The sequence below is a fragment of the Dermacentor albipictus genome, chromosome 2, assembly GCF_038994185.2.
Source record: "Dermacentor albipictus isolate Rhodes 1998 colony chromosome 2, USDA_Dalb.pri_finalv2, whole genome shotgun sequence".
Lineage (NCBI taxonomy): Eukaryota > Metazoa > Arthropoda > Arachnida > Ixodida > Ixodidae > Dermacentor > Dermacentor albipictus.
In genome coordinates, this window is record NC_091822.1 from 134,091,624 (window position 1) to 134,114,639 (window position 23,016).

Consider the following 23,016-nt stretch of genomic DNA (forward strand, 5'->3'; position numbering starts at 1 on the left):
GTCTGTCTGTCTGTCTGTCTGTCTGTCTGTCTGTCTGTCTGTCTGTCTGTCTGTCTGTCTGTCTGTCTGTCTGTCTGTCTGTCTGTCTGTCTGTCTGTCTGTCTGTCTGTCTGTCTGTCTGTCTGTCTGTCTGTCTGTCTGTCTGTCTGTCTGTCTGTCTGTCTGTCTGTCTGTCTGTCTGTCTGTCTGTCTGTCTGTCTGTCTGTCTGTCTGTCTGTCTGTCTGTCTGTCTGTCTGTCTGTCTGTCTGTCTGTCTGTCTGTCTGTCTGTCTGTCTGTCTGTCTGTCTGTCTGTCTGTCTGTCTGTCTGTCTGTCTGTCTGTCTGTCTGTCTGTCTGTCTGTCTGTCTGTCTGTCTGTCTGTCTGTCTGTCTGTCTGTCTGTCTGTAAATAACAATCGTATTCCTGTTCCTGTTGACCTACAACAATCTTTCCTCGAGCGCTTTTATACCGTCTGCCATTATACCACTGAGTCACGCAATCATGCATGGGACACAATGCGAGCAATCACGCGCTGCGCGCGTGCTCTGTGCCACTGCCGCGCAGGTGCGGTCGTGTTTCGTTGCTGCTGTTGCACGATCTTTCGAAATAACGACGGGGGAAAATTCGGCACAATCGTCCGTTGGTCCGATTGCTTTCGTTTTATGTGTTCATTCAGTGCCAGCTGTACGTAGAACTATGCCGGCACTAAATTTGCGAGATGGGCTTACGGTTTCTTGAAACATACGCGAACGTCGAGATGAGCGCTTGACGCCCAGCGACTCACTTCCGTACTCGCGCAGTGGTTGTGCTGGCAAAGGAAACGTTCTTTTGCGGACGCTGCTGCGTTCGGCATTTGCTATAACAGCTGCTGCTGCACAGCGTCTCCTCACAACCCGTAGTTGCTTATTTATTTTTTTGGAGCTCTCTCCTTCATCGCGCTGCCGCTGTATTGCAAAGCAGGTAACTATTGCTAGCAAAGATTGAGATTATCGCTCTTTTTTTTTTATGCTCGCAATAATCCACAGCTCCTAGCTTTGTGAAAGGAAGATACTAAACTAATGGAGCATAGTCGGAAAATGTCACCAGCACATCAAATTCTCTTCCGTTTTTAGCGCTGGCGTGCTCAATTGTCCCGTTATTACTTCACTGCTTCCGTTGTCTTTGCACGCATCATCCGTGTGTTTTATTGCGATGGAAATCATGCGGTCTCTCGAAGCGTGTTCGCGCTGTAGCCGCTGCCGCGCTGTACCGGTTGCAGAGGCGCAGGCGTAGTTCATTATGCAATGAAGAGGCGAGGCGTGCAGACAGGACACAAGAGTAGTGAGGCGTTCGTGTCGTCCACCTCTCTACTCTTGTTTCTTGTCTGCACGCCTCCCCTCTTTTTTTTTCATAATGAATCGTTACCAACGAGCTCAGCTTTCTGTCGTTCTAAGCGCAAGCGTAACCCGCGCTTCCCGGCCGGCCGAGCGCACACGCGACCCGCGCACCGCGTTTTGGAGAAGACCACGTGAACAGCAGGTTGCCATTATCCCTCAAGAGAAAAGTGTATAATAGCTGTGTCTTAGCAGTACTCACCTACGGGGCAGAAACCTGGAGGCTTACGAAAAGGGTTCTACTCAAATTGAGTACGACGCAACGAGCTATGGAAAGAAGAATGATGGGTGTAACGTTAAGGGATAAGAGCAGATTGGGTGAGGGAACAAACGCGAGTTAATGACATCTTAGTTGAAATCAAGAAAAAGAAATGGGCATGGGCAGGACATGTAATGAGGAGGGAAGATAAGTGATGGTCATTAAGGGTTACGGAATGGATTCCAAGGGAAGGGAAGCGTAGCAGGGGGCGGCAGAAAGTTAGGTGGGCGGATGAGATTAAGAAGTTTGCAGGGACGGCATGGCCACAATTAGTACATGACAGGGGTTGTTGGAGAAATATGGGAGAGGCCTTTGCCCTGCAGTGGGCGTAACCAGGCTGCTGCTGCTGCTGCTGCTGCTGCTGACGATGACGATGATGACGACGTGATCCGCCGCGCATGCCAGAGCTAAGCGAGTGCATGAGAGCGCGAGCCTTGAAGGCCTGTTGCTTGACGCGCGCTGTCTTCGCGCGGCCTTAGCCTGAGAGGTCACAACATCCACTGAATTTTGGAGGCGCGACGCAGTTGAAATGGTGAAGGGAGCTGCAGCCCGGAACGATTGCTTTGCAGCCGGCACTCCTCGTTACGCTGGCTTTGTGGCTGCGAATGCTCGTGGTCGCCGAGTGAACTCTTTTCGTACGTATCTTTGGACGCGTGACCCTGCGCTTGTTTATATAGTAATTGAACGGTTGCTGCGGTCTATACTGCCCAGAAAAACTTCGGGATTGGCCCGAGCATTTCAAAAGAGGTATCATGAGAAAGAGAAGCGTAATGAGTTCCGCCAGATAAACAGATGTAGCGATTACTTTAGGAAATCTTCTAGTTCAGATCTCGTATGTTTGGTTCGAGGCAGCAGTTGGCGAATGCCGAATCACTGACAAGCTGCGGTCCTATTTTCCAGCAATGTATTTAATTTGCCTTCATTGGTCTCGTCGTTGGCTCGTAGGAGGCTCGGACGCCGCTGCATTACCTTTAACGCTGACATCAGCCACTCCGCGCGACGTGAGATAAGATGAATTGAAAATAAAATGGAACATTACTAAATACGGACCCTGGTATAGCGGAGGCGGTATTGCCTTTGGCAATTTTTCGATGAGTGTAAAGTCGCAACAACAACGATAACGATGATGGTGAAAACAAGCATGGCATTGTTTCAGTGGAACCCTAGCTATTTATTATATAATGGTTGATACACTCGGCAGAAAGTGTATCGACCTTTTTCTGTGAAGCCTGTAATGTGTGAAAAGCAGACTGGGGAGATATCAGTATTATGACGCTTTTCCCCCGCTAATGCCGCATAGAGTCAGTGCAGACAACCTTTTCGGAAGCCTATGGAGCCACTATTCGCAAAATGAAATAGACCTCACGACTTTTTGTTACACACAGCTGTGTATCCTATATAGTCAAAAAGAAAGGTCAATAAGACGACAAAATGGATTCTGTAGACACTCTACCGACTGTCTATGTTCCCTTTTATAACCGATGTCCCCAGCACGCATCAAAAAAGGCCAGCGCGGAAGGGATCGTGCGTAAAGAACGGTGCGACATTGGTCTGTTCGTTTTAAAAGGTGTAGGAGCAGCGAAAAAAAAAAAACAATGAGGTCTGACATCGTGTGGTTTCGTCGTGTGGTGTTTTTCTCGTCTCCCTCCTTCGTATTTTTCGCGCTCCTCCAACACCTTCTATAACGATGGACGGTGGTTAGGTTGGCGTAAGTGCCGATGATGATAGTTAAAAGCGCCTGCCTATACGCAACCCCTTCGACGTTTGGCACCGGCGGTGACGTCGCGTCCTCTCGTGTTCTTTTTTTTTATTGTTCTTGCTCGATATAACCGCGCGGTGGCAGATGCGCGTCTGTATATATATATGTATTTATATGTTATATCTGCCAGCGGATATCGCCGCATCATAACCTGCAGGAACTGCCGCAATATAGCGGCAAATGCGCACTTGTTTTCTCCGTGGTTTGTCCTCCCCCGCTCCGCGAACGCGATGCCGCCGTCAAGGTCGCAGATAGCGGGCGCGCGCTTCCCTCTCTTGCGACACTTTAACGTCGCGCGCTGCTCCATCGCTCGCTCGTCGCTCGTCGATCTCGTCGAGCGACGCAAGTCGAGTTAGCGAACAAGAGGCCGACAAATTAGCTGAACGTTTAATGCGAAAGCAATGTATGCCCCATTACGCGAAAATCCGGCGTCGTGGTCGGCACGACCCAGCAATGGCGTCAAAAATGGCCGATGGCGCAAATAGTACGTCAGAAAATGCTCGGATCGATGTCACATTTCTCGGGGAGGTTCCCGTAAACGAAGTAAACTAATGGCTTCGTAAAGAAAATTTGGTACGTTTCGCTTTGGGTGACAATTGAACCCGGACCTCCGGGGCCGCGAGAAAAGCACGCTTCACCGACGCCACGGTTCTGGCTGACTAAAGGTGTGGCCTAGTGCTTACGTCATTGGGCACGTGCGGGCGCAGCCAATCGGGAGGAAGTGACGCCACGTCGTGAGCGTATAACGTGAGCGCGTTCGTGACGTTCCGAGGTCTACAAACGTTGTGATGATTTCGCATTCCCACACGTCTTAAATGCCTCTGCCAAAATTTATTCTAAAAAAGAAGAAAAAAAAGAAAATTAGCGCGCTGCCCTCCCGTGCGTCACTTCCTCTTCGGCACCACCACTTGCTCTTCACCAATCACAAGGCGACGGTCCTCTCAGTCGAGCTCATCGCACCACCGCGGACACCACCGCCGCCGTCACGACGTGAAGATTACACGCCGGACCTATATATCCCTCAAGTTAGAAAGGCATTTAATGAATACATTGTTGCGCTGACAGAAAAATAAAGCCTTGGGAAGATAAGTAGGGAACGATAGATAGGTCGGGCGCGGATTTACATTACTGATTTACAACACTGATTTATATACATTACTGTTGGGCTGCTGAGCACGAGGTCGCGGGATCGAATCCCGGCCACGGCGGCCGCATTTCGATGGGGGCGAAATGCGAAAACACCCGTGTGCTTAGATTTAGCTGCACGTTAAAGAACCCCAGGTGGTCGAAATTTCCGGAGTCCTCCACCACGGCGTGCCTCATAATCAGAAAGTGGTTTTGGCACGTAAAACCACATAATTTAATTTATATACATTACCAGCCCGTGACCTATCATTTCCTACTTTTCTTCCAAAGTCTTTAGTCTTCTGTTAGGGCAACAGTGTATTCATTATATCTCAGCCAATTCACCCAGCAACAAGTTCTACTCAAGGTAAAAGGTATGTGGGTATCCTGTAAATAAATAAATAAATAAATAAATAAATAAATAAATAAATAAATAAATAAATAAATAAATAAATAATGCGTTGTTGCAATAGAAGTTAGCATAATCACGACAGACCTACCATCAGACATAGCGAATCGCATAGCTTGAAATAACATTCATCGTTGTGCAGCAAACTGGCTCGAATGTTTTCCGGCCTGTGGAAACTCACACGCCGAATCGAGAGAAAAAAAAACTTTAATGCAGGCCGAAAGCATTCATCGAAAATGTTTCACCAAAAAGGGACAATAATGTTCTCGCATTCCCGCACGTAAGTGCCTCTGCCGAACGTTTCTCTCTCCCCCCCACCTTTGTTTTTTTTCTAAGAACCTTAAGTACAGAAATCAGGTGCGACAAAGAGAGAGCGCATCGCGTCACGTTTACTTACTCACGCGGGCAGAAAGTTCAAGGACATTTATCTACACAATGCCTGAAGCTAAAGCCAATGAGCTCGCTGAAGAAAGACGGCAGCTCCGTCGCAAGCAAACTGTTCTCTTCCTTCGCCCGTACACGTGGCTGTGAACCTTACGACCGTTGAATAGGATAAACGCTGTAAATGGCAGGTATTTGCGACCGTCATAGCGTATGCATGCGTCCCCTATGGCAACTCTGAATGACTGAAGGACTACGCTTCTCGAAATCGCATAGTAAATTAATGTTGTACGAGCTTAAGCACAGATTCGTTCGCGAAATCTTTCTCGGTTTGTATGGAAAATTGGCGAAGGATCTGGGACAATAAATCCTCGCGAAAGATTAACCGTATAAAATAATACTTCGTCGTGTTATCAATAAGCTGTAATTATTCACACTTTAGTATTACTGTTATTATTTTCCCCTGTATGGGATACTTTGACAGCGAGTAAAGCTTTGTGGCAAAGGTATCCCGCTTAATGTCGTTGCCCGTCAAGTGCTCGCAAAAATTTATCTATGCAGTACCTAGACATTTTATAGAATCTTAGCAGTCTGTTGAATGTCTATACATATCTCTCGTGGGCTCATTTCTGCATACCGTTTGTAAAAAAAACCCTTTTAAATCTGTGGACAGCAATACACCGAACTGATATACGCGTGTTTGTAAAATTTGTCGATGACAGACTGGAAACTTTGCGTACTCGAAAGAACAAGTCTATAGGGGATCATAGCACTCTACTTCAAGTCAAGCCACAGCACGGGCGCTGGTGACTTCCCTGGGCAGATGTCACCTGCTTCGCGCTGCTTCCGAAATCCGTGAAATGAGCCAGGTATATTCCACGTCCAAACCGATTTTCAAAGGTTGCTGCTTAAAGTCGTTCAACTTTCTTCGTTCCACCCTCAACGCAAGTTCCTAATGACGCAATCATGAATGGTTGTTTTCTCAGACCGAAAATGTTCTACGCTTCAATCTCGGACGAAGGGAATTTATTTCCTTACTTATAGTCACCTCTTCCAAAATCGGTAGGTTGTCTCTTTTAAACATTATAAACACATATATGTGAGGTCAATAGATTTGTCTTTTGTCTATACGAATGTGCATAGAAAAATAATTCATGCTGCCTTACAGGTAGTCTATATTTTCATTTACTTTTTTTGTTAAGCGCGGTCAATTCTATAGAGCGGTAAGGTAGTCTATAAGTCTACAGGCAGTCTGCCCTATAGACTGTCTTAATTCATTTTTACAAGGCACGGCCCTACCTTCATCACAGACACCGAGGCCGCATTCTTTGCCACATTGATTAACACACGCTCGCCCATAAATGACTCAGTTATAGGAGACGATTTAGCCGCGAGTAATTAGCATGGCAACTTACAGAAAAACACAAAAAAGACGAAACACCGCAACCCGTCATCTGCCGCAGCGCTTCCTTCCCATGCACGCGATCCACCACCAGTGAGGCGCGAGAGACGTGTAACAGCTGCGGCAAAACACGCACGCACACGCGCACACACAAAAGGGGGAAAGAAAAGAACGCGTTGATAAAGCCCCCAATCACTCGCCAGGCTGCTGAAGAAGGGAATGCGGGCAGCAGCAGCAGCAGCGGGCGTGTGACATTACAATTGAGTCGCCAAACGGAGCACCTTCGCATCTCCTCTGTGACGTTGACTCGACCCCTCCGGTCCGTCATTTTCCTTTACCCTCTCTTTCTGGCATTCTGGGTCCGCTGGCTTATGATTTTATCGTGCATATACGAGCCTCATTACGCTCGTCCTTCTTCATTTCGTCGTTTTCTCGCATTTCTCTTTAAATGGCAACATCTCTTCTTCGCTGTGCGTGTGTGTCATTCTGCCTGTACATTTCTTTTTTTTTTTTGCTTTCACCTCTCCCTCTCGCTTCTTCCGCCTTTCTCGCCGCGCCCTTCAAACGTCCCCGGCGCGGCGGCGACTCCGCGCGCAGCTTCGTCGTGAGGGTGTGATGAACGGAACACCTGTTGCCGGCACTCCCGCGGTTAGCGCTCCGAACGCTCGCGAACGCACAAACGCACGCACTCACACACGGCAGCAGCGGCGATGCGAGAGCAAAACATTCCTCTTTCGGCCAGCGACGCGAGCGCAGCAGGGTTGAAAAGCGCAGCAGCAGCAGCAGTCGGAGCTCGCGCTGCCGCTACGGATCATCGCCGGCGCGCTGCCCGAAGCACAGCCGTGGCCGCCGACTGCGACGCCCGCTCTCCGTGAAGTCGCGACGTGAGATGTCGACGTAGCCGCCCGTGTGGGAACGCCGGTGTGCCTCCTCCTCTGCGTTTTCGTCGTACGGGGGGTTGGTTGACTCGCGGATATCTTACGTGAAAGCGCGAGGACGTCGATGGGGATTTCCTTGCACTCTTACCGTGTTGTGCGCGCGCCGGTGACCTTCGAGCCAGGCGCCGCGAAGAAGTGCATCGGAACCTTGTGAGCAGGTATACCGCGCCGTGGTGAAGCGTGTTTCGCGTGTCTGACTCTTCAGAATGTCGACCGAAATTTGCCAACGTCTACGTAGTATTTCGACTCATTTCCGTTCTTAGGGGCAGCGACCAATGGGACAGCGCCGAGACACTGGAATAAGTTACGAAGGATTCAGCGATGCGTGAACAGAGTCGTGCACACTAATCTGTACGGCTATAAGCACAATTTCGTGGCGGTAAATCTTCTGAAAGAATCGTGCGCTTTCTCTAAAAACGATAAGCTCAACAAATAAACTCCTGAGTCATCAAAGGTCGGATCAGTGTAAGAAGCACTGTGACTAGCCGGGAAACCAAGTTTTCTTCTAATTTTTGGACAGCTTCTGCAGCCTGTTGCAGCAGCAGATTGCACGCGTTTTCTTCATATTCGTGGCACATGAGTGCTCTTGAAACGTGTTTTAACTTTCGTTGACAGCGAGAGTGAACGGTGCGTTGCCTCTCTCCTTTTTTTTCAAGAGGAAACCGGATAATCAACCAGAAAGAATGCGTGGGTGTGGGTGTCATCGTAGGTGGCGATAACACGTCGGCTCTTCGGTATCTGTGATGTCAGCACGATGCATGTGCCAATTTCCCCAGCCTACGTTTGCGGGCCCGTGACCCCCACGAGTGCGCGGTCTTCAAACGCTGTTAAACTGGCCGAAAGGGCGGGTCTAGGCTCGTTCCGACGCATTTTGTCTGGCAAAGAAGACGAAGGTGTAAGTGCCAGCTCGCGTCGGGTGTATAGTAGCATTCGCGTGCCCAAGCTCGCGCTCTTGTGAACGGCTGGGAAGCTTCGAGATCGCGTCTATTTCCCCTTTGCCAAGCGCGACCTGGTTCGGGACCTGCGAGCCTGCCCCCAGAACTGTGACTTTGCTGTCTTCTCTCGCTCGCATTCTCTTAGGTCTGCGTTTGCCTCGCAAAGTTCCTTCGCCTGACAACTGGACATTCTTTTTCTGGTGCTGCGTCGTCCCGGGAGCAGACTTCGGCGCTGAACTGTTTGTCGTTCTTCGGTCAAGGATAAAAAAAAAGGGGGCAAAAAGTAAGTTGTGTTCGTCGATGTTTCTACAATTAATGGCGAAAAAAAGAAAGATCAAGGCAGTATCGGAGGCTATTGGGATGAAAGCTCTCTGAACCTGCAGTACGGGCTGCATACGAGGGCAGCTGTCCACGTTGGCAAAATGCCAAAGCTACTGCTGGTGTGAAAGACTGCTGCGCTGTCTTTAGCGCTGTTATATGTATGAAATGAAGTATTGCGCTGATAAAGACAAATTATCGCGGCGTGCCCTTAGGGATTTGTATCCGATCGTGGATGGCCTCGGATCTACCAGTTAGTACTACAATGTTGCGTTTCTAGTGGTATGAAAGCATCTGTGCTCAAAATCTAGCGCAGCATAGTAGTCTGGCAGCGAATTTGGGTTTTCCTGCAGAGTTATTGCTGCTAATACGATTACAAATCAAAGTTATAGTAACCACAGCATAAGCCCGCCCCTGCAGGGGTCCAAGAGCTCGTTAGGGCACCGGTGTTTGCGTGTAAAACGTTCCGTATAGGTTTCCAATATTTGGCAAGCTTCTAGCGGAGACAATGAAATGAATAAGAACGCGAAAGTAATTTAAACAAAAAATGTGGTTTCACTTACATTTGGATAGTTATGCGCTCATCGCCCGCAAAGACGGACGCCAGCGTATTGCGTGTTTGCACTGGTCTTCTTACCGCGGAATATTCGGTGCCAGTTTATAAGGCGACTTATGCCGCCATGACTGCTTACAACAAGTGAGCGCATTGTGGTTGCAGTCTCAAGCCGTCGTTTGCACTGCACTCCACGGTAGTTACGTACAATTACGCCGTGTGTCTGTGACGTCCACATACGTACTGTGTGCAAGCGACGCCGTACAGCGGCACTCCAGATTAGGCTTCACTACCGGGGGTTACTTACCATGCATCCAAAGTACACTGCCATAGCTTTTGTCGCAAAACACTCCCACACCTGAACGTAGCCGCCGCAGCGGCCGGCAAGCGAACCCGTGACCACGTGCGCAGCAGCAGGACGTCACATACCCATGCGAGCCGTCCGCTGCAGGTATATAGTAGCTTCGTTCGTAAAGCCTTGCTTCTGGCTGTTAACGCATGCTTGTGTTCGCTATTGCAGTGCGAGTGGCGGACTTCCCGAACCACCGACTGAACATGGTTCACGCGATAGTTGTAGGCCCGCCTTCTCGCGACACGAGGGCGTCCGCCGAGCTCCTTCAGCGGCTCTTGCATGTCTGTCTTTTTTCTTCTTTTTATTTTATTGCCGTGCAAGACGTTCCCGCTGCTGAGAAAAGAGCAAGCGCCCTCGTGCAGAGTTGCAAATGCACGTTCGAGTGTGCTCTATAGAGCTGATAAATTCGTAACGATTACGTAATTTCGTACTTTTCGCCCTTGATCATTGGCTCGCCAAGTTGCCACGCCGCCTTTATCGCAGGGATCGGTGATATCAACGAAGCGGGAACGAAACCGCCGGAATTGATTGAAAGGGGCCGTTAAAATGGAGCGCTATCATGTGGCTTAAATGACAACAGGCTTTTCGCAGCGGCATCTTTCACGTGCTGCTTTTTTTTTCTTTTTACCTGTAGATATATATAGTTCATTGGTGTTTTAGCTGAGCGTTAATGGTCCGCTCCGCTCAGACTGGCGTAGTGGTTCACATATCCACTTAGGAGGAACACCATAGTGAGCTTGCGCGCAACGCTCAACGCTCACACGACGGTCACTTCCCTAGTTCCGCCTACAGAGGCGATTGAGCGCAGCGGTGAAAGTGCGTTCTACTTGGCTTCTTGGTCTCTTTTGCGGCCGAGCTGACAGCGCATTGCTGGCGTCTCGCGAAGACGCGCTAATACATACATACATACATACATACATACATACATACATACATACATACATACATACATACATACATACATACATACATACATACATACATACATACATACATACATACATATGTGTGTGTATGTATGTATGTATGTATGTATGTATGTATGTATGTATGTATGCGTGAGCACGTGAAAGCTGAGCGGAGTGGATCGTTAGCGGCGTCAGTCAGTTTTTTTATCTTGATCATCACACCTAATTCGACATTTTCATCACCATATTTCAACGCTCGCATCAGTCCAAGCGATATCAAAACCGAGTACGCCGCGCACGCAGGAAAGGCAGCCAGCCTATTTATCGAACGCTCCATGATGAAAAGCGCGACAAAGTTCTAAACTGAAGGTCGGGGCAGATACTGATACTGCACGTTTTTCCCGGTAAGCATCTGCTGCGATGTGTCGTATCAATAATTGTCGCGGCGGGTGATTATTCAAAGTTCGTCACCTACTTCGCCACGGGGCGGTTCCGTCCGATATGATAGCCGAACTACCTCTTCTGCTTTCGTGGGGCACATGGTTTTCCTATTGCTTCATTGAGCTTGTAAACTGTGTTATTCCAAATAAGGCACGATCTTTAAGGTTTTAGAAAAGGCTGTGCTATAAGATGTGACTCCCCCCGAATTTGATATAGTAACTCGAAATGCCTAATAAGGGGCTAATTAACATTGGTTTATTTATCAGTCCTCTGACATCGCATTTGTAGCGGAAAACTGTGTCCACCTCGCCTTCCAACTCATCTGTACACTACGCTCATTGCCGTTCCATAGAATACCTGCGGAATCATTCATAAAAAAAAAAACATTGTATAAACGATAGCTTTGCCTTGGAAAATTGAGATCAAGCGTTTTTTCTCAGTCTAATCAACGACAAAATGGCGTTTCCAATGCGTGCTTTTTAGCGTACGAGCATCAAGTCAGGGATTTGTCTTCGTCAGGACAACAAGTTAGGTACCCTGACGAAGATAAGTCTCCTTTTCGAATTTGTGGTTTCAGAGACACTTTTCGTTGAACCACTGTTGACATTTGAAGTCTTCATGTTCTTGTCGACCAATCTGTTGTTTTATCTTCCTCCAAAAGCATATATTTGCCGCCCAGGGGGCAACTGAAGTGTGGTTATGCACACTCGATCGAGTGGTATACGTGAAACAGCACTCGACTGATTCGAGGCGCTGAAGGCGCCGTGGTCTTCATGTGTGCTTGTGAAGCAAAAGAGGGGTTAAGTCTAGTGCTGGTTTCCACGTGACGATAGCACATTGTGAAAAAGGTTTCACGAAGCTAGCGATTGTGGCAGTGGCAAAGATTTTGGGAAAGTATTTGTGATAACCGTCCGTATTACATCTTTGCTACGAAACATTTCGCCATGTTTTCTTACGTTTGTGGTTGTCAACGCTGTCATATTGAAGAAAGCCGGATTGTAGTCAGTCTTTTTTGTTTTATGATACGCTTAGCACAACTTTTATGTATGCCAAAAGCCTACACGCATGTTTCTATTAGGCTTCAGTGTTGCTCCCGATGTTAGCGTTCTTAGTTCCGAGTTTTGTGCGAATGCGTGGGGAAACGATGATCAAACAAAGCGCTTGGCACAATGCAACGAGAGCTATTTCAAACAGGTAGCCCAGCAAAATACAACCAAATGCCGGTGCCTCCAGACTGCCTGCTATATAGGCGCGTTTTTGAGGGGTCAACAAACAACTCAGCGCCTGGTACACAGCTCTTTCGTGGGGAAGATAGGTGCGTTGAGTAGGTTGCAGCAGATTTTTTTTTTTCTGAAGGAACAGCTGCACTCCATATCTCATGTAATATATAAAGAAAAAGCACTATGAATGCACTCTTCACGTATACTAGCTTTATTACCAAGATACACGTCATAAAAAAATCAAAATTGTGGGATGAAATGAACAGTTTAAAGACACGCTCGTATCTACAAAGAAAAATGGGTAACGAAAATTATGGGATATAAAAAATGTATTGCCCTCTAATAGGCACTATCTGAGAAAAAATCAAAAATCTTTATTGAGCAGGTATTCCGCTTCAAATATTTAACTGCAAGCACTACAGTTGGGCGTGCCGGGCTGCGGCCGCCGGATGTTCAAGTCTTGTTTGCGTCGTCGTCGCTATCAGATTCAAAGTCCAACGAAAAGGCAGCATCCTCAGACTCGCCGCTGCTCGATCCATCGATAACATGGATCGATCACATCGATAACATGGGGATCTGCGATCTTTCGAAACGCGCGCGCCGCTCCGGGAGACGGCCATTTTTGCTTTCTACTTTGACGATCGCGAAACTTCGGAGAGGGGTTAAAAAATTACCGCCTGGCAGGAACAAATCGAACTGCCTAGAAAACAAAAAATATATAGTTCTCCTCCTTCACGACCGATAATGCAGTGCGTTCGTGAGCGGCGCGGGAGGTCTCGAAAGCGGCGTTTCAAACCATCGTTAGCGGGCTAACGATGCCCAATGGGCACGGTACTGAAATAGTTAATCCTGTTCCGAACTGGTGGATGTTGGATGCAATCGCCTGATTGCAGAAAACTAATGTTGAGTACGCAACGATTGGGTGCATTCCTTGATGGTGCAGTCCTCGCGGGCAAGAAAACATTAGGTCGCAGTGCTGATGTTGAGTACGTGGAGCGCAGTTTCGGGGTGGCGCGCGCTTTCAAGCGTCGGCTTGCGCGATTTCTTTCGCCCACGCATTCACACAAGGCCACCCTACTCTGTTATCTGGGGACGCTAGTGTGTTTTCGCCTTGAGCCGCCCACCTCTGTGAGCGAAAAACCGGCACATTGTGCTGATAGCAGTGTTGCCGCCTCGCCTCATGGTCGTGTCACTTCCGGCTGCTTCCGCCCTGGCAGACGCGCGTGGAAGGCGAACGTGAGAGCAAGGAAAGTGCAACTGCGACCTTGTGCGTGTCTGATGGAAACCGCCACTTCCCGTTTCTCTCTTCCTTCCGCTGCTTAGGATGAGGTCACTGCCACATATAAACTGAAATAGAAAATTCAAATTAGGTAAGCTGCGCTAAGGGATTCATAGTTCTGGCATAGATGTTCTGGTGTACAAGCTCGCCAGGAATGGAAGCTTTGGAGTGGCGGGTGACTAAACGTGCTCTATATTCTCTTGGGAGGGGAGGGCAGCACCCACTCTGGCTTTTCTGCAGCACTTCGAGACTGTTCTGCAGCAGAATTACCGCTCTAGTGCAGCTTGGTAATCGGGCACTTATAGTACATGTTGTAAGGCACTGGAGCGAAGGAAGTCAATGTAAGCCTCGCCGAACAGCGTTAATGCGTGGCCTCAGAGGTCTGGCGGCGCGCTCTTGCTGTTGTTTATCTTGGAGGCTATGGTTACTGCTGTGCGGTGGCAGCTTAAGCCTACGGGCGGCGCCGCCTCTACTACTGCGCAAAGCGGAGGCATGTATCAAACTCTCATTTTCGCCAATGGTCCTTCGCACGTTCGCGCGTTTCTTATACTTTCTGTAACCCTTTCTGGTTTTGCTCAGTATGGTCTTTCATGTCAGAAGGCTACAGCACGCGATCACTGCTATGCCGCGTGCAGTTGTCGAGGGGCAGAGGCGCACGTATTTAGCATCACTGATGCGAAGCTGGTGGTGTAATCCTAAAAAAAAAAACGCAAGCATGAAGCAGACGTCATCGCATGCACACAAGTTGATGCGCATCAGGGTTTTTATAAGTGATCGTATCTTCTTCGTGTGTGTCCAGTTATAAACATGTAATGTAACTTGTATCCTTCAAATAGAATCAACCAGCCTACAGGTGACCGATTTTAGTATTTTCAATACGCTTAACATGTACACCGAACACCACCAGGAACATCTACTGCCACTTAACCAGCAGCACGACGTGCTTAGAAATAATCGCGGTGCTGCAGGTTTCAGACGCATCTCCTGAGCGTGCAGACTGTGAGCCATTCGCAATGGTTGGTAAATGTCTTTTTTTTTCTTTAAGAACTTGCAGGATGTTCAGTGCGTGCAAAATGTCAGCAACGCCAGAGCGCTTGCGCATAATTTGCCAGAGACGGTATGCATTGCAAAGCTTGTGTGTGCTCGGGGGCTGTTGCCAATGCTGATTGGATACATTTTGGATACGATGTAACCGGAAGACCCAGAGTCAGCATATTGTGGTTAGGTAACCGTGTACGCTCAAACTCTGTTCTACCACAGTGGCCCAAGAACGACGTAGGCTTCCTGGGATGCTGACTTATTAATCCCTTATTCCTCTCTCTCTCCCTCTCTCTCTCTCTGGCGTACTTTACAATAAGACGAGGTATCGAGAAGAGCGCACGAACACAGATGCACGGCGCTAACTTCGGACAGCAGTATTTCCAGACATGCCACACCAATCTTTTCCATTGCGCCTAGCGCGTCACAGAATACGTGCGTAAACTTCGTCGGAAGTTTGCACCACCACCCTTCCTGTGCTGTTGTATTTTCCTCGTAGTTTCTTTTTTTTCTTTATTTTTGGTTTGCCTTCTGTTTGCTGGCATTCTATACTACATAATTTTACATTGGAGTATCCCTTGGCAGTGTTAAGAGATGAGCGTGTGTCCATATCATATTCTTCGTTTTTTTTTTCTTCTCATGGATTAATATAATACGTGCTAGCTCTTCGAAAAAAACAAAAAAGATAACGTGTACGCAGTCAGCAGTGGTATTAAACGCCAGTACACTGTAAAGGGGCGCTTTTAAAGAACGAAATAAGTTGAGCTGCGTTAGTAAATTGCTGTCCCGCAGTACCAAAATAAGCCGCACTTAACGTGACACGAGGCTTCGTAGGCCAGAGCCTACACACAAAATGACGGACACGTGGCGACGGCGCCGTGAAGTCCGCGCACCAGCTCTCTATGACGTCATGAATTTGAATGACGTCTGTTCGAGCTCTTAGCCTTCCTTCTTTCTTTCTTTGTTTTTAAATCGGTAAAGGCCGGTTACATTGTGTTCCGAAAGCGCCAAAAAAAAATATGGAGGCTGATGTTATCAAGTTCCAATGGCATCTTGACGTGAATGCAGCGCTAAGTACTGAAGTGCCGGAAGAAAATAGGAGCTTTAAGTTAGTGGAACGAAGCCTGTTGCTTCTTTCCGCGACCATCTGTGCTTGTCTAGTGGCTTTGGCTTTGCGCAGCTAAGCACGAGGACGTGGGATCAAATGGGGGCCGTGGCGGCGGCCGCATTTCGATAGGGGTGAAATTTAAGAAATCAAAAGCAATACGCCTGTGTAATACGCATAGGATGCAAATTAAAGAATCCCCACACAGATGGCCAAATTTAATCCCCAGTTCCTCACTACTACAGCGTGCCTCATAATTAGTTGGTGGTCATTTATGCTCGTGTAAAATCCCAGAATGTGTGTTTTTCTTTTTTGTTCTTGTTGCCGAAAACCACGCACGCATATTCTTGGCGCACTTCGGAGCTTTACGCCGCGTTCATGTGATGAACTTCGACCAATGAGCTGTCCTGATGGGAATAACACTGATCGAATCACAGCGCTCAAACATAAAAAGCGAACGAAAAAAAAATAAACTCAAATTTTCGACATTCTATGACCTAACCGGCGCCGGAGTTTCGATGCAGTATAAAAAACAAAAATGACACTTTCACCTTCATTTTCCTTCCAAATAAATATTGCTGCAAAAATTTACCAAAATATAGTTCTGCGAGAAGACAGTATAAAAATGTTTGTTTTTCTCCTTAGCGTCTCTGTAAACATGTTACCTTTTGTGGCATACATGATTTCCGGTGACGTTGAAGGTGGTAGAAGTGCTAGTAGCGGCATCTTGTGGGGCACAGTTTGACCAGAGAGCACAGAGGGCTATTCTTGTAACGACTGACCATATTCTACTAAGCTGCTCCTGTCATGTACCTGTATCGACGTAAGGGTTAACACGCAGCCTTTTTTTTTTTACATATTCTTGTTCGACGAAAACACCCGCGTATAACAAAAGCGTCTCCAGCGTTGTTTTCCAGCGTCTCCAAGATGTTGCCGACGACACCAGCGCTCTTGGTGTCGTCCATGTCTCGCTAATGGGCATTCCGTAAAGGGGAATACTTACATACTATGTCACTATAATGACTCTATATCCTATATGTAGTTAAAGCAACACGGAAGGTGAAATGAACATGTGTAGTCTCGACGGAATTGTTTCGTTGATACTCATATTGTTTCTTTTTTTAACTATTAACATTGGTATAGCATTTTCCCGCTATATAGTTATCATTTGGCTACATAGAGGTACATACATTCAATGACGAGACAGGGAAGCAGTAAAATGTTAATATAGCAGCAACTGTCGTGCTTACAAGTGTCTTTATCAGATTTGTTTCCCCGCGTCCGCATTTTTCTCGCCGAGCATTCATTATTGGGTCCGTCTCGCATAAATTTTACTTCGCCAGCTGGCTCTCTTCCTTGACCCCGTAGATATATATTCTCCTTTTCTCTGCTGGTGTCACCGCTAACTGTCCTTGGTTGTCTATGAAGATGATAAAATATAATAAAAATATACACGTATTGTGGACATGCATGCAGCATTCTGCATCGCGCATTTGGCTGCAATCGCGGCACATTGTTATAACGCACAATTTGAATGCGTAATATATTCACCGAGTTACTATACTTTTTTTTAACTTCTTAGATGTGAAGTTTATTGCCGTCTGTAAAGGGCCTGAGGCTTCCATATTGCTCTCATTCGCGCATTTCTAATCGCATGCTGGGCGTTCGTCGCCATTACTCGAAAGTATTCAGTACTTCAATTATTGAGAAAGCGGAGTATTCTTTCCGAACGTCGTTTCTTTTTTTCTTTCTTTTTCGTCAGGTATAGCCCTTGTGAAAGTGCAAGGCTGTAGGCAGCGGATCATATACGCACAAAGTGTGGCAGCGTTTTCATTTTTTACCTTCGTGAGATTCTAGCAGCATGTAGCAACCTCGATAAGTTCGAACAATGCAACTTTCCATCTTGCAGCTCCATGCATTAGCTCGCCATGTCGTGCGGAAACATTGCGTCGCATGCGGTGAATCAGAAGCTTTGTTGTTCAATTGCTATATAAGCGCAAGGTCATGGGGTCACCTTACGCTGTGTCGGGATGGCTCAGCGGCTAAACGAGTTCTTTAAGATCGTCATAATCACATTATATTACGCATCGAACGGCACTCGCAGCTAAAGCGCCTGTCATGGCGGTAGGCTAGTACGGAACGGTAATACCGTACCTTGTACTGCACTTACCGTACAGTAATGCGGCGCTGCTAAAACCCTCTGCTATGCCGCGGTATTGAAGGCCCGCCTGCCACTGCGGATGAATTCCGGCAGTAATGAAGTAAAAAAAAAACTATGTGCTGATATTTTGATGCAGTGAAAGAACCAGAGTTGGCCATGATTAATCGTGTGGAGGAAAATGGCACCGCGTTTTTGCAACGCCTTCTAGATGGGTAGGACAAGGCCTATCTAGAAGGCGTTGCAAAAGTGCGGGGCCATTTTCCTTGCGCCATAAAACCATATACATCATCATCATCATCAGGACAAGGCCTCTACATTTCGATCCATGACGTCATGCTACCTCGCCCGACTGCCATAGAATCTAATGGGGTTGCTTCCGAGTAAGTTGTGGTGATTTTGACGTCACCGCTTTCGTCACGCCGGTCTTAACAGTGGCAATTTCGCTACAAGCAGCATGACGTCATAAAGCAGCGGGCGCAGGCCTGCTAAGAGCTCTCCGATTGGTCCGCTCCAGCGCCTTCGTTGCAACTGACATCACTCTCAGGAAATCCGGTGCCAGGAGAGGGCAGCGGTAAGGAGAAGGTGGAGGGGAGTGATTGTTTCGAGGCGCGTTCGACGCCGGATACCAAGTAGCTTTTCGAGGTGCACAAGCTCATGCGCGAGACCCATGGGCCGCATGAAGGTTTCACCGTTTAGATGCTGTAGTATGTGGCGGTGCTGTATCACGTTTTCCAGCTGGCCCAGCTTGATGATGGTGGTGTAGAGCGTACATCCCGCAGTCCACTGCGAATCTCTTGCCCGGATGCTCCGTTTTGTCTTGCACGATCGTCATTGTCACGCCGTCTACCAAAACATGACGATAATTTGTTGTCCCTCTTCTAGAAAGCCGTGAAGGACCACACACGAACGATGGTCGATCAACAAACGTGGCGATTTGATGGAACAACAAAGTGACGATGATGATAGTGAGTCACCGAGGAACAAGGCTCGACACCCTCATTTTCAAACACCGTTATTGACTTCAGCACTGTAGAACGGACGTATTTAATTGCTAGAGTGCCCATTTGATTTCGGCGGTCCGCAGAAGCTGTTCGTTTAATTTGATACAGTCGAACATCGATATAACGAAGTTTTTCTTGCGAAGAAAAACTTCGTTAAATCGCGAATTTCATTAATTTGAGCTTTGAAAATTGGAGAATTAAGAACAACTTCACAAATTCCCAGAGCATTCCAGCTGGTGTATAGTATCTTGCTAGTAAGCGCATGTAAGCAAATTGCAAGAAGGTCGGGCAATAATAGTGCCGTCATGAGCGCCAGTGCACGCAGTGCAGTTCGAGCCGTGAGCAGTGCATCGACGGGGCTCACGGCGTCCGAGATTTGCGTCTATAGCGTCGCGCGGTGCCGGAGATCTTGGATGTCGTGGCTTACCGCGTTTAGTGCCCGCCGGCAGCACCACCCCAAATTAAAAACAAAAGTGCAAAGAGATACGGATATTCGTCCTGAGCAAAAAAAAAAAGAAGTTTCGACAAAAGCCGGAGCATTGATGACGATACCAAAGCGACAACCACACAATGTAAGGTTCCTAGTTTTATCCGCGTGACGCACACTCAGGCAAATACATACAGGTCTCACTCGATGACCACGAACTCGCAGTCACAACGTGAACGAGCGCTTCGCACCGTGCCTCGGAAACTTATGTTATGCGACCGCCAACGCTAGACCTGTGGCGACAACAAAATGCGCGTAAAGACACCGACCATTTCGACTCCACCATTGCACGCGCCACGGAGAGTGAGTACGGGTGAGAGAAGGCGACACGCGCATTCATGCCTCCCCCCCCGCCCCCCACTCCCCACATCGTGTGCTTGGTCACGTTACTGTGAGTTCACTCCCTCCCCATCCCTCTTGCGCAGAAGACATCGTCAGGTCTCGCGTTTCTCTGAGCACTGCGAGCAGCCGCGCGCCCCGCTGTCTCCGCAAGTTGTTTACCGATGCGACAAATGGCACAGCGGTGTTGCCTGCCTACCACGTACCGGCACGCGTGCTTTGACAGCGGGTTTGCCGCCCAATCTTTTCATGCAGAAAGACGTTTCAAATAACTTTTGCCTCGACCGACATTTTTATATTTCTTATGCTAGATGAACTAGCCATACAGGCTAAAGTTCATGCTCGTAATCGTCGAAAACTTCGTTAAATCGAAACCGTGTCACGAAATTACTTCGTTAAATTGCTAAAAAATACAGTTTTCAATGTAACTAAGATCGGGAAATGAAGATAGTTCGTTACATCGCGAATTTCGTTACATCGAGGTTCACTATGTCGACGTTCGACTGTAGTTATATTCCATTGATCCTGCATAAATTTTTGGAAGCCTAAGCTGCTTGAATTACACTCTGATCGCACATTCGCGTTCTGAAATCGCTGGCATGCACAATAGAGCTCATATAAACTTCAAGTGTTACTATGGGGCACTCCCACGGAAAGAAAGGACAAATGCCACTAAGGTCACGTCGCTGAGCACATCCCAACGCGATGATAATCTTGGGCTTCTCGCACTGCTTGCCCTTCGTTTCGAGGCATCACTTTGTGTGGCGGACAATGGCGTTCAGCTTGCAATGCGACACCGTATAACATAATGCCTAGTTGATCGCGGACAAAGGACAACTATGAGAAATCCGTGCTATTTTAATCGTGTGAAGATATCCCGGTTAACCTTCGTCAAGCTCACTCGTATTCGTGTTCTATTTGGTGCACAATGGCGGCGCTAAATATAGCCGCTTCTTTTTTTTTTATTACGCTTTGAGTGCAGTGAAAGCTGGCTTTCATATTAGCTTACGTTAGCCATATAGATTACGCGCGAATCAGATTTTTTGCCACAACTTCAGCCACGAAACATCCAAATCTGGTTACGTGAAATTGCAATGTCTATTGGGATTATAGCTGTTCTATAGGATCGATATTCGTACTGACCTTGATGCAAAGTGCACACACGCAAAAAAAAAAAGAAACATTGGTGCCTCACAAGAGGCAGTTTGGCTTTCTCTAAAATTCATCAAGTGAGTGCCTCTATACACTGAAAAGCTGCAGCGATTTGTCAACATTTGGCTTTTTGTCATTAAATAAGTAATATTTCGTGGTCAGAAATCTGAATGCTTCGAGTATACACGATGATGACGATCCCTAGTGGCTCCTCGAATTGTATCGGGGATGTGACAGATAATATCCCATCCTGTCTATGCTTATAGTCGTGATATCGTAACCAGAAATTCTACATCATAATACGCACTGTCTGGTAAATTTACCTATGCTTGTGGTGAATCACGTCCCCCATCTCTTTCCTGCTTTTTCTTTCTTTCTTTTTTTTTACATACTCGCACTTTTTTGCGCCATGTGGTACCGAGTACACTGAATAGGAGAGGCTTATAAACGTCGGCTTTCGCGTTTCGCGCTGGCTATAGGAACAACCGAACGAGAAACTTGAAGCGGCAACCACGAATGCTGAGTGCGAACTGTGCACGTCTTCTCGTCAAACCACACATTCAGGAAGAACACATTCTGAGCGTAAAAGTGCATTCTTGGGTCACGCGTCCTCTTATATATATATATGTATATATATTTTCAGGAGGTTTGCCGAATGCCACTGTTTGACGCTAATAGATTGCTTTCCAGACAACAGCTGTATCCTTAAGGGCGACCTTCCTTGTTGGCTTTACAGCGGGGTCGTCCTCACCCAACGAGTTACAGGCCAAAAACGTCTTTTTCTGTTTTTTCTTCTTCTTTTGCTGCCGAGAAAGAAAGGACCTTCGCCTCGCTGCCGATATATTTCAGTACTTGTTGTACGTGTGTACTCTTAAAGGGAAGTGTTCTCTGAGTTCACCTTTATAATCGCACGATGCGCAGCCTTCTATAAAAGACGTGTACTGACGCACGCTTCTCACCTCCTTCACGGACGCAGCTGCTTTGTGTTGAGATGCGCAGCTGCAGAGTCGCCATAATGGCGCCGAGACAGCCGGCACGTGACGCCGCTTAAGAATACTGAAAGGCGAACGGGCCCCCGCAGCGTTTTGGCTCAATCTCTCTGTCACCAATCGTGACGGAATTTCGATGAACGCGTCAGTTACACAATGTCGCACCAAGGCGCCGCACTCTATTAGGAGAAAGTCAAAATGGTAGGACAATGCTTTCTGCATTTTCTTATCAGTTCTTATCATAACAGAATAATTAACATCAATTTGTCAAGCTTAATTATTTTTTTATCGTCGGAAATCGCTGCAGGAACCATCTCGGGATGAGTTAACGGGATTAGGATTGAAGCAATGCAGCGGCACACCGTACGGCCACCGTCGAAGCGCGTCATGTGTGAGGCGCGTGCTGCAGTATGGCTCCTCGATAGCTTTTTTTTTGTCTAGGCTCGCTGCGCCATCTGGCGGCGCCGCCCCGAAATGAGCGTGTGGCGCGTGCGCCAAGTCGGCCTCAGAGATCTTCACCGAAATGCAGCACGTTCAGAGTGGCGCATACTCAGTTAACCAAGTTGCTTTGCAACGCGGTTCACTAGGCACAGCAGCGCGATGCTGTGTCCTTTAGACTAAGGACTACCCGAATATGGCACGAGGTATTTTAAATACGGACAACCAGACAGACAAACACCGCAAACTGGGCGAAGTTCCCAAAGAATCCTAATCGCATTGAAAAGAATTGAATCGCCGACTCAGACGATGTGCACAAGTGGATTATTGGCCGCAGGCATTAGGAGAGAGGAAGTGCCATTCTTTTGTCATTGGTAGCTGAACGCTGCGCGTGCAAGGTTCCGTCAAGCATGGTGGTGCCTTCATCAAAGCGATGGTTCGCATAGCAATACGCAGCACATTGAACTGAAACCGAGACGCGTTGTGTGTGCAGGAAGTTTAGTTTAACCGAAGCTTAACGTCCGTGGTCTTTTTTTTTTTTTACTTGGCATCACTGCAAAGAATCGGCAAAAACAAGTCGCGTGCAGAAATGCGTATACCGTAGCTTAATGGTTATAGTGGCTGTCACAGACGACGCCCTCGGTGTTGCTGAGAACGAGGTCACGGGTTCGGAT

The 23,016-nt window shown here is 47.6% G+C and overlaps 1 protein-coding gene and 1 long non-coding RNA gene across 4 annotated transcripts in view; one reads left to right on the forward strand and one right to left on the reverse strand.

Moving 5' to 3' along the window:
* Window positions 1-6,792, reverse strand: part of LOC135917991 (uncharacterized) — a 128,084-nt gene extending 121,292 nt beyond the window's left edge. Inside the window, exon 1 of the long non-coding RNA XR_010569495.2 lies at window positions 6,702-6,792. This is a non-coding gene — a long non-coding RNA (uncharacterized lncRNA). The remainder of the gene's footprint in view (window positions 1-6,701) is intronic.
* LOC135917972 (streptococcal hemagglutinin-like) overlaps window positions 1-23,016 on the forward strand; it is a 434,329-nt gene that overhangs the window by 267,398 nt on the left and 143,915 nt on the right. The window contains exon 1 of one of the 3 annotated variants that reach the window (XM_065451642.1): window positions 8,474-8,844. The exons of 1 other annotated variant lie outside the window; for it this stretch is intronic. The gene's annotated coding sequence lies outside the window, so the exon portion shown is untranslated. Of the gene's footprint in view, window positions 1-8,473; window positions 8,845-23,016 lie in introns of those variants that run through there. One more of the 3 variants, XM_065451621.1, reaches the window with a different exon arrangement.